Here is an 11855-nt window from a genome sequence, read left to right on the forward strand (position 1 = left end):
AGTGCAAAGAATGCAGCCTTCATAATATTGAGAGTTTACTTCCAAAATTAGTTTGAGAAAGTAAAGACTTTTATCATAGACATGACATAATTAAAATTGAGATGACAAAGGACCCTTACAGCCTGGAATCCTTTATGGCAATTCTGCTTGAGAGTTGGCACAGCCAGGCACAAAGATTGCTTGGAATTTCAGTTTATTTGACTAGTTGCCAAATGTACACTATTTACGTATCTTGCAGTTGGCAGAGAACAAACTCAAACAGACACACACACACACACACACACGTCCCTGAGATCAGGTGGAAGATTTGCATCTCAAAGACACGACATGGGGAGAGAAATGCAAATGTTCCTCCTAGAAGGGGTTTTGTTTTTTAGGGTCAGAATTCTGAAAAGATGTTTTTTCAAATCAGATTTTTCTAGCTGCACAGGCAAAAAATTTTAAATGTAAAAAGAACCCCAATTTGACCATTTTGAGGATGAGATTTCCTTTAATTTCCAGTTAAACAAGTACTTGTCTGTATAAATTCTGTCTGTACATAATAAAATCTTCCTGGGTTCTCTCAACTTGGGCAAGACAGTCAGTATCTTCCAACTGAGCAAAACCTTCCCAGGGTTTTGCAGCTGGGGTAACCCAGGTACCTCATTTTGAAACTAAGTTCAGGGGAAATATACTCTTCACAGAGAGGAGTTTATCCACCACCAAATAAACCTCAAGGCTATCCAAGACCCAGAAGAGATCCAAATTCATCTGGACTCTCCAAGGAGGTAGACAGGCACAAGAGGTTTCTGCTGTTGCCAAGGCCCTGGATCCTTACAGAGCTCAGAAAAAGGAGAGAAATCTGATCTGGGTCCCCAAAACTGATTGAATAAACATGCACCAACCTTTCCATTTTCCTAAAGGTGTCTTTTGATAATTAGAAGTTTTCAGCTTTAAAGTTCAAGTTTTTATTTTTTTTGTGACTATCCAATTGAAAAGTTTTTACCTGTATCAATTTTGTGAAGATTTGCTTACATTTTGTAGAAGCTTTTTAAATTTTAACTTTTTAAAATATGTTCATTTCAATTTTATTTTGAGTAGAGTGTGAGGTAGTGTTGATATACTTTTTTATAAAATTATACATTAATTCCAGCACCATTTGTCGAAAAGACTTTCCTTTCCCCTATAAGTTGCCTTCGGGCCTTTGGGAGAAATAAACTGATCACATAAATATGGGTCTATTTATGGACTCTGTTCTGTTCTATTGATCTTTGTCTATCTACCTATCAACCTAGCTGTGCCGAGTACTGCAGCCTAATACTATCTTGAAATTAGATAAAGCTTCTAGCCAGACTATTCTAGATTCTTTGATTTCCCTAACAAATTTTGGTTATTTCTTAATTTTTACATTTAAAAGAGCTCTTGGTATTTTGGTTGATATTACATTCAATCTATTCTTAAATTGGAGGAGAATTCATAATACTTAATACTGAATTTTCAGTTCATGAATACTGAATGACACAAACCGGAACAGACAGCCTTGACAATGAGAAGCTGCTGATACACTCATCTGTGCTAACAACATCTGAAGTTAATCGTTACATGTGAGAGGAGCCATTGCGAGTAATTATTGCCATTTCTGTCATTGAACACCACAATTCTAGCAAGAGTAGAAACAGGGGGAAATGGGCTGAGAACAAACTCAAACAGACACACACATACATTCGCTACAGCGAATGTAGCTTTGCATTGCTATGCCTCCTTCAGAGTACAGCTCAGTGAATAAGTATAACCAGGTATTTGCTGAAAGCTAGATGTTATATTGTTAAGATGTTACAGTGAGACTCATTTCCATAAATAGCTAAGGATAAATACGTGAATAAAGGGAAGAAGATTAAACATAGTCTTGAAGGTCAAGACTAAAACATTAACTGTTAAGATTTTCCTCTTCACCCAAGTATAAGCACTCTGATTCTTATTTTGGGAGTTTCATTTTATTCTCCAAATTAATATTCCAAGGCCATGCCAGGGAAACATTCAAAAATGATCTTTTACACTCTCTCTTCTTTGGTACCCTTATCACCCACTCCACCCTAATTTGATGGGAAAAGAAGGTTTGAAAGTGATGTAGGATTAAGATTAGATTATAGTATGAAAATCACTCAGTCATGTCCAACTCTGCGACCCCACGGACTGTAGCCCGCCAGGCTTCTCTGTCCATAGAATTCTTCAGGCCAGAATACTGGAGTGGGTAGCCATTCCCTTCTCCAGGGGATCTTCCCAACCCAGGGATCAAACCCAGGTCTCCCACATTGCAGGCAGACTCTTTATCAGCTGAGCCACCTTCCTTCTCCAGCAGATCTTCCCGACCGGGGAATCAAACCAGGGTGTCCTGCATTGCAGGTAGATTCTTTACCAGCTGAGCTACCAAGGAAACCCACATTAGATTGTAATGTGAGGAAATGCCTTCATCGTTCTTTTTATTTTTTCAAGTGGCCCACCTTTAAACCTGCTTCAAGTGTAAGTTAAAGTGAAGCATAATTTAAGAACCTTATTGTCTTATTACCAAAGTTTTCTTAAGTTTTATGCTAAAAAGCTAAGAAGACAAAGTTTTTAAAAAAGCAACAAAGAACTCTTATGTATTTCCACTAGTCAATGATAATTACTGTGAACATTTTGGAGTACATCCTTCTAGCAGGTGTGTGTTTGTGTGTGTGTGTTTGCACACACAGATATCCTAGCCAGTGTTGGTGTCTATAAGCTCCTGGCTTCTCAGTCCTGCCCCAGACCATAAGGAGCCTGAGCACCGAAGAACTGATGCTTTCGAACTGTGGTGCTGGAGAAGACTCTTGAGAGTCCTTTGGACAGCAAAGAGATCAAACCAGTCAATGCTAAAGAAAATCAATTCTGCATATTCTTTGGAAGGACTGATGCTGAAGCTTAGGCTTCAATACTTTGGCCACCTGATGCAAAGAGTTTACTCATTGGAAAAGATCCCTGATGCTGGGAGAGATTGAGGGCAGAAGGAGAAGGGGGCAACAGAGGATGAGATGGTTGGATGGCATCACCGACTCTATGTATATGAATTTGAGCAAACTCAGGGAGATGCTGAAGAACAGGGAAGCCTGGCGTGCTGCAGTCCATGGGGGTCACAAAGAGTCGGACATGACTGAGCGACTGAACAGCAACTGTGGTTGTGTGATGGCCAAGACCAGCCTTGGGTTCCTGGGGGAATCTGCGGCTACAGCCTTCCCAGCCCACATTACGTGTGTGCAACTCAGAGGACTGGGCTGCTGGGCTGCCTCAGTTTCCTGATTTGTGATTTTTTTTCCCACTGAACACCTAGAACCCTTTTCTACCCAAACTCCTCAGCTAGTGCCTCACACTCAGGGGTCCCCTTTTTCAGAACCACTGAACTCTAGGGGCTGTTGGGTCCAGATATCTGCCCAGGTCGCTTCCTGGAGATTTCAAGTGTAACAACCCACCCAACCAGATCAGATTCCTCCTGGGTGCTGAAATCTTACCAGGCATCTTCGACACTGGGTTTGGACCACTTTCATCAGGGATCAGCCCTAAGATGGTTTCTCTTCACTGCACCCTGGACCTAATGGCCCCTCTGTCCCCACCAGCCTATTGCATACACCCCAGCATCTGGCTCACTGCCCATTGCATACTGCTTATTTTCAAATGATTTGAGCTGTATGTTTTCATAGTTTACTTAAAACTGGTTACCCTTTACTGAGCGCAGGGTTATTTAAACTGCTAGAGGGGTATCAGTGACAACATTCTAATTGTTTAGCACTGTTTCAAAGCAATGAAAATCTACACTTATACCTATGCTCTCCTATAGATGGCTTGGTGCCACCTGACATGAAGTAGCCTTTCCATCCTTGTCAGCAGGAAGAATAGGAAAGAAAAAGAAAAGAATAGAAGAATGACCAAAGGAGATTTCTTCACATGTTTCCTCCTTTCAGGGTGGAGAGGCTAGATGAGCAGTTCTCTTTGATCCAATGACATTAAGATGTCTGCTTCTTTTGATGTGTTTTCATTTGGATGTATACAAGTATGCTGGACTGCATCTTGCTGCGTTCCCACATGAAATGAAACCCCTCCGTCATAAACAGAGTGGCAAGCCTATGATGCTATTTTGCCCAAAGTGACCAAGATGGGAGATTATTATAGAAGTAAAAAAGGCACACTTGCCTAATAGACACACTCAGACCAGCTTAAGTGGCAGGATTGCCTTTTCCAGAAAGGAAAACCTCCAGGAAGAAGTTTTACAGCATGCTGAGCCATTATCCCAAATGTTCTGCTTTTCCTCCAAGACAAGTAAGACTGTTTCTGACATTGTATTGTTAATGAGCATATTGTATTGAAGGACAGTGAGGAATTGCAAATCTGTCTCCATCCCAGCTGTCGGCTCCCAGAAGGAAGCTGATGACAAGACACCTCTCCTATGCCAAGAGGGCGAGTTGGGTCCAAAGAAGGGGAAGAGACGGAGCCCTAATTATCTTGGGTTTAATTTTTATTATTATCATTATTATGTGACTTAATAATTATGGTGGAGGAAGACTTAAAAAGACATAATGGTTTGAAGAGACATTTTAGCCACTGTCAGTCAGAGCTAAGTATTTGTTTGAAGCATCTACACTCATTTTCTGAAATAAGTTTTCATTTATACATAGACAGTCCCTAGATGTAAAAAGTATATGTACTTCCAATCAGTGTGAATTGAGCCTTATTATCTGTTCTCATCTTTTGGGAAGCTTGCTGTAATATGGCAGGTGTTGGGGGTGGGGGGCAGTCTTATATCAGGGGCTGTAAACTCAGCCCCTCTAAGGCCAGGCACAGGGTGAGTGGGTGTGATGAGCCCCTTGGCGACACTGGCCACCAGGAAAGCACATCTGCCCAGCCAGTGGCGGCTCCAGCCCAGCCCCACAAGGCCACGTGGGAATGCCAGCCCCATGTCGACAGATACTGAGGCTTTGCAACGGAAGGCGGAAATCAGGATGTTTATGAGAATTCCCCAGAGTTTTAAGTGTTAGAAATTGACTTAAAGAATTTTCAACCCCCCGGCAATCCCCACAATACACATGTGCAGGCCAGATGCTACTCTGAGACTTGTAGTTTGTGAGCTGTGTTCTAGAGCACGGGAGAGAGGGTGCGCAGGGCATGTGGCAGGCCGGGTGGAGCCCTGGGAGGTGACCTGCACCCAGAGCGTGCCGTACTTTCAGTGGGGAGACACAGGCAGCAAAGACGCCTGGATCAGGTCAAATATGGGTCAAGCTGGGCATAGCTCTTTATGTTTTATACCCACACATAAATAACTTGCAATATTGAATATTTAAAATTGTGATATATATGTACATGTATAGATCTATAAATTCTTTGTATCAATGAAAATATCCATATACATTCACAGAAATAGTCCTTGGTTCATTATCCCTATATACAAGATCACTCACTGCCTTGCACATAGAAGAGAGTCAATAAATGTTTATTTCAAATATATTTAGTGAGCATGAATACACTCTAAGGATTGTTCTAGGATCCTGAGATAATGTAGTGAACAAAGTAGGCAAAGCCTCTGGTCCTCAAGGGATAGAGTTCCAAAGTGGGCAGTCAGATAATCAATAAGGATCTTAAGAAGTAAATTGAATTTCATGGCACGGGGTAGGAAGTTCTGCAAAAAGGAGAAGTAGGGCAAAGGGGTTTGGTATTACTGGGAGTGGTACAGCTCACAATATTAATTGGTTAATATTAACCAATGTTAATTATTGGCTAAAATTTTTACTTTAAAAAGCTAAGTAGATATGTTTTTATATAATCTAAAGGTGTGGCCAGGATGGGAAGCATGCATTAAATATATTGATAACTTTGAAAGTATTTTTTAGTGATTATGCCTAATTTTTCCTCCAAAGAAATTTTTTTTTACCAAGTATTGTGTATAACTGTAAAATAGATTTCTTTTTTAAAATATTTACTTATTTGGCTACATCGGATCTTGGTTGCAGCATGTGAACTCTTAGCTGTGGCATGTGGGATCCAGTTCTCTGACCAGGGGTCAAATCTGGGCCCCCTGCATTGGGAGCCTGGAGTCAGCCACTGGACCACCAGGGAAGTCCCTGTAAAATAGATTTCTAATTTCACATTTTTAAAATTTTGGTGCTCATATACATGCTAGTCATGTGTCTATTCATTCAGTTATTATTTAATAGAACACCTACTAAGTACAGAGCCCCAAGTCAGGCATCTGGTAGAGAAAGAAGGACAGTAAGACTTCGGTGACATGGCTTCAAGGACAAAACCTTCTATACAGAGAAGTTGATTTTTCTCTTCCCAGTGGCCCAGGAATGAGATGACTTTAAGGGCAAGGTTAGCTTCAATCATTCCTGAAAACAGCTCCATCTCCAAGGCAACCACAGGGACAGCTGTCTGTCTCCGTGGATGTGGGTGGGGTCCTGTTTGATTCTCACCATCTCCATCACGTCCTCTTCTTGGCAGGCACAAAGTCATGGTGAGAGTTGAGTCGGTGTGGGCTCCCAGAGTGATCTCAGGGGCCAATGCTCTGACATCTCTGTGATACTCATACACATTCCTGTCTTATATCTTGACTGAAACCCTTTACCGTCCATGAAACACGTACGAGAGATCTTAAATCACAGGACGAGATCAGCCCACACACAAGAGAGCAGGACCAAGCTCTGGTATAGGTTCTCAGGAACAGAGGGGTTGTGGGGGTTATTAGACGGCTAGGACTGAAACCTTCTCTCCCCAGTGGCTACTTCTGGGGTGTCCTTTGGAGACAGAGGCAGACAGCCCCTTTTCTCAGCGCCCTGTTTTAAAGTTAGATTGATATCACAGCTCCCCCAGTGATGTCAAGGGTTAGCACATACGAACAGTTTTCCACTAAGAGGGGTGAGGGGAAGGAGTAGGAAGCCACCCACAAATACATGCTCACCTCATAATTCATGCACACCTCCCCTGCTCTCCCCACGCACTCTGCTCCCCCCACGCACTCTGCTCCGAGGTATCTTGGGGCTTTTGCTATTCTTTGTGAGGAGCAAACAGATGCTGACTGGAGGTCTTCAGGGATTCATTTAAAATTCATTCCCCGTAAAATAATCAAGAACTCATTTTTTTTAAATTTTGTTAAAGCACCAGTGCATTTATTTCATTACTTGGTTCTATTTTATTTCTCAACATCCTCAATCAAAGTGCTCTTATGGTTGGTCTCCTTCAGCAACCTGACTCCTTCCACAATCCAAATTTATTAAAAATGCGAACCCTAATGTTCTCATTATCTACATATCTATAATAAGGAATTTGAAAAAAAAAAAAACTAATCTTTAATTCCATAGACTTTTGAGAACGCACCACATTAGGAAGTGGTTAGAAAGAAGGCTGTAATGCGAGTTATACAACTCAGATTTGGATTTTAAAGAGGCACTGTGGGGACGCCCCCAGGGTCTCTTCCCACTTAGGACTCTTTTAGAAAAGCCAAGTATGAAAATAGAGCAAGAAAACCTATAACCCTCGGATCACTCTGATTCCTAGTTTCTTACTCAAACTGTGTAGAGGTCATTTAACTTCTGCCTTCTTGATCTGAAGGCTTAGGGGGAAAAAAGTCTCTTTTAACAGAAACAAATTCAGACTAACCTCTCAAGGCAAACATGAAATGAACCTCCCAAATCTTTGGCAGAGGAGGGAGGCAGTCATTATAGATAAAGAACAGGTAATGAACAGGGCAAACCAATTGCAGTGATCCAGAGGAAAGGGGGATTGTCCCAAGTGACAGGTAGCAAGTCCCAGAGAGGATGCTTTCATCCTGGAAGGCATTTAGCTCCACCTGGTCCAATCTCAGGTTTCCCTGATAGCTCAGTTGGTAAAGAATCCGTCTGCAATGCAGGAGACCTGGGTTCCATCCCTGGGTTGGGAAGATCCCCTGGAGAAGGAAAAGGCTACCCATCCCAGTATTCTGGCCTAGAAAATGCCATAGACTCTACAGTCCATGGGGTTGCAAAGAGGTCCAAACTCATAGGAATCAGAAGGGCTAATTGAATCGGTGAGGATTTCAGTGCATTTTAGCCAGGGTAGTTCACCCATTTCATTTAAAAGTCTCATTAAGGTTTTTAGCTATTCTTTTTATATAGAACTCTCACACATCTTATGCCTAACTCTTATCATCAAAAATCCCCTAAAAGCCAAAAGCACATGACAGCTTCTGAGGACTCTCTTATAACTCACAAATAATTTTTTTTTCCTATCTAAACCCAAATCCTTATTCAAAGGAATCACATTACCCTGCCCAAGTATTTTCTGATTTGCCCAAAATATTCTGATCCAATTGTCTTATATGAGGGGCAAAAAAAAAAGAGACACATCATATCTGCTAAGTCTATCCTTGCAGCAAAACACTAGCTTCATCAGGCCAGGGGAGATTGACAGGGAAAACCATTTTATCTGGTGTTCAAGAATATTTGACATTCAACAAAAGAACCCCTGAGCACCAGAAGGCAATTGCCCTGACCTCACTGTTTACCAGAAATGTCAACAGATGAAAATGGGGAGTAAGTTATGTTGACTTTTGCTAAAATAGGTACACCTGCCAAGAGCTGAAGTCACACATTCCCTCTTTGGCTCTTAGTTCCTGTCTTAAAATCCCTCGTGTTATCCCGTTTGTGAAGTTGCATCCTCCACAATCCTGTAAGAGGTTCTGTCTTGGGGGTGGGGCACAGGCAGAGAGGGGTGGCATGCTGGAATGGATGAAGTCTGTCATTGCAGATAACCTGATGTTTCTGAAATCAGACACACGAGAGAGAAAAAGCAGCCCTGTTAGCTCACCCTAAAAAAAAGTGACAAGATTTAAAGTGACTGATTATGCAGCCAGAAAATTCATCTCTTCATATTCATTGCTTAGTCAGTCATTTGCTTAATTACATTTGATTAGCCAAGTGGAAGGTGTTTTTTCTTTGGTATTACTTTATTGTTGGTACTGACTCCCAATTACTGAACGATGTCATGGGTAAGAGAATATCTTCATCACTGCAACCTAGGCAAAGAGCTATTAATCAGAAAAAAAAGCACTATAGAAGAAATAATAAATTGGAGTATATTGAAATAAGGGAGAAGTTAATAAAAGTGTACAAGTTTTCAGCTATAAAAAAGGTAAGGTCTGAGCATATAACATGTAACATGGTGACTGTAGTTGGTTATGCTATATAGTATACTTGAAATTCATTGAGGGTAGAACTTAAAAATGTTCTTTTTTAAAAAGGGTAAATGTGTGAGGTGATGGTGATGGAGGTGCTATTTAACTTCACAGTGGGGAGAGGGGAGGGAATCCTTTCAGACCCACCATGGGTACCAAAGTCTGTGGATGCTCAAATATATAGTCAGCCCTCTGTATCCATAGATTCTGCAACTGAGGATTCAATCATCCATGGCTGATAAACATAGTACCTGATCTGCCTGCCGTTGGTTGAATCTGCAGTTGCAGAACCTATGGCCCTAGGGAGCCAAATATGTACCAAAAAAGAAGAATTTGTGTTCATCAAAAGGCATGATAGGCGAGTGAACAGGAAAACTAAAGCACAAGTGGAAAAGATATTAGCAATTCATGAAAATTTTCTACAAATCATCACACAAAAGAAAATCCAATAGAAAAATGAACAGTGATTGAAAAAATAGAATATCCAAATGTGCAACTAATAAACAAAAAATCCTCAATCTCACTAAGCATCAGGGAAATGCCAAATTAAACTATGAGGCGATATGACTAGACATAAACAAGAATAAGTAAAAATAAGTGACTAAAAAACCCAGAAGGGAAATAACAAGTGTTGATGAAAGGGCAGTATCACAAGAACTCACATATCGTATTGGTAGAAATGTTCCTTGGCTGGAAAACTGGCAGGATCTGTTAACCTGAACACAAGCATGTCTTACCATCAACAGAAATGTGTGCAAACATTTACAAAAGGCAGTACCAGAATGTCCATAGGAGCCCTAAGGAAAATAGCCCTGAACTGGAAACTACTCAAATGCCCATTGGCAATAGAATGAATACACAAACTGTGGTGTATTCACACAAAAAGTACTACACAGCCATGAGAATAATCACTTGATAACTGTGTATAATAGAGTGATGACTCTCACAAATATAATGTTGTATGAAACAGACCGGCCACATAGGAACACTGCATTATTGTATTACTCCAGTTATATGAAATATAAAATAGGCAAAACTAATGTAAACTATTAGAAGTGGTTTGTCTCAGGAGGGAAGGAGCAGGCAAGTAAGAGGGCTTCTGGGTGCCAGTAACATTCTGATTTTTAATCTGGGTGTCACAAGAGGTGTTCATTTGGTAGGTGAAGCTATTAAGCTGTATATTTCTAAGTGTGTGTGTGTGTGTGTGTGTGTGTGTGTGTGTGTGTGTTCTCAGTCATGTCTGACTCTGTGAGACATCATGGATTGTAGCCCACTAGACTCCTCGGTCCATGGGGATTCTCCAGGCAAGATACTAGAGTGGGTTGCCATTTCCTACTCCAGGGGGTCTTCCCGACCCAGGGACTGAGCCTGCATCTCCTGCTTTGGCAGGCAGATTTTTACCACTGAGCAACCTAAACACCACTCTTCAAAAAAGATGTAAAGAACAAGCAAATTGGACATGACTAACTTGCATTCTCATGAAAACACTTTCAGTCCACAGAGAACACTGTACTTTTTAATGGATAAAATTTGCATTTCTTTTTTCATTGATCTCTTTGAAACTGAGAAAGCATATTCTTTGAAACAAGAAAACAGGTACCCTAAATTTACAACAGTACATTTTGTGCTTTTCTTGAAGAGGTGTAATAACTCCTTTTACTAAGCTAGACAATAAACTGAGAAGTATTTTTGTGCTGATAATTATAATGTTTTGGTATACCAGATGCTTTATGTTTAGAAAAACACTCTACTTTCACACACAGTATCCCTCCCTAAGCCAACTCTATTAAGTAAAACAAGAATTGTTGTTATTATCCCCATTGTCTGCATAAGGAAAATGAAGCTCAGAGAGGCTGGATGTGTCCATGATCACAAAATATAGTAACTTAACATGGCTTGGATTCAAACTTGATAGAGGATTAGTGCACATATGTTTATGAAATCAGAACATCCTGTCATTAATTTGTACTTATATTACTACTCAGCAAATCCTCTTATTTTCATTTTTCCTGTACTCCTAATAATCTTCCTGGAATGAAATGGTTCCTCTTGTAATTCTATTTCCTTTCTCTTTCATTTACCAAAAGTTGAAATGTTTCTTAATGCTGATAGCATAAAAGAGTCACTGGAAAATGTTTTTTGTAGTTGGAGTCAATTTTTCTTTGCTTTTAATCTGGAAAAGCCTACTGGAACCCTTCAGTGGGTTTAAAGTGAATCCACTCATGGCTGCTTATTTCTTTTCCCAGGTAATTAACACAACGCTGCTACAATACTTGGATCATACTATCCATGGGGACTTTATTTTCTTAGGCTCAATCTCTGCAGATGGTGACTGCAGCCATGAAATTAAAAGACACTTGCTACTTGGAAGAAAAGCTATGACCAACCTAGACAGCATATTAAAAAGCAGAGACATTACTTTGTCAGCAAAGGTCTGTCAAGTCAAAGCTATGGCTTTTCCAGTAGTCATGTATGGACATGAGAGTTGGACTATAAAGAAAGCTGAGTGCCAAAGAATTGATGCTTTTGAACTGTGGTGTTGGAGAAGACTCTCAAGAGTCCTTGGACTGCAAGGAGATCCAACCAGTCCATCCTAAAGGAAATCAATCCTGAATATTCATTGGAAGGACTGATGCTGAAGCTGAAGCTCCAGTACTTTGGCCAC

The 11855-nt window shown here is 40.7% G+C and overlaps 1 long non-coding RNA gene across 1 annotated transcript in view; it reads left to right on the forward strand.

Annotated features, from left to right (window-relative positions):
* The window catches only part of LOC122685593, a 46147-nt gene extending 34553 nt beyond the window's left edge, over positions 1 to 11594 (forward strand). Inside the window, exon 3 of the long non-coding RNA XR_006338458.1 lies at positions 11437 to 11594. This is a non-coding gene — a long non-coding RNA (uncharacterized LOC122685593). The remainder of the gene's footprint in view (positions 1 to 11436) is intronic.
* The last annotated feature ends 261 nt before the right edge of the window (positions 11595 to 11855 follow it).

The sequence above is a fragment of the Cervus elaphus genome, chromosome 28 (genome assembly GCF_910594005.1).
Source record: "Cervus elaphus chromosome 28, mCerEla1.1, whole genome shotgun sequence".
Lineage (NCBI taxonomy): Eukaryota > Metazoa > Chordata > Mammalia > Artiodactyla > Cervidae > Cervus > Cervus elaphus.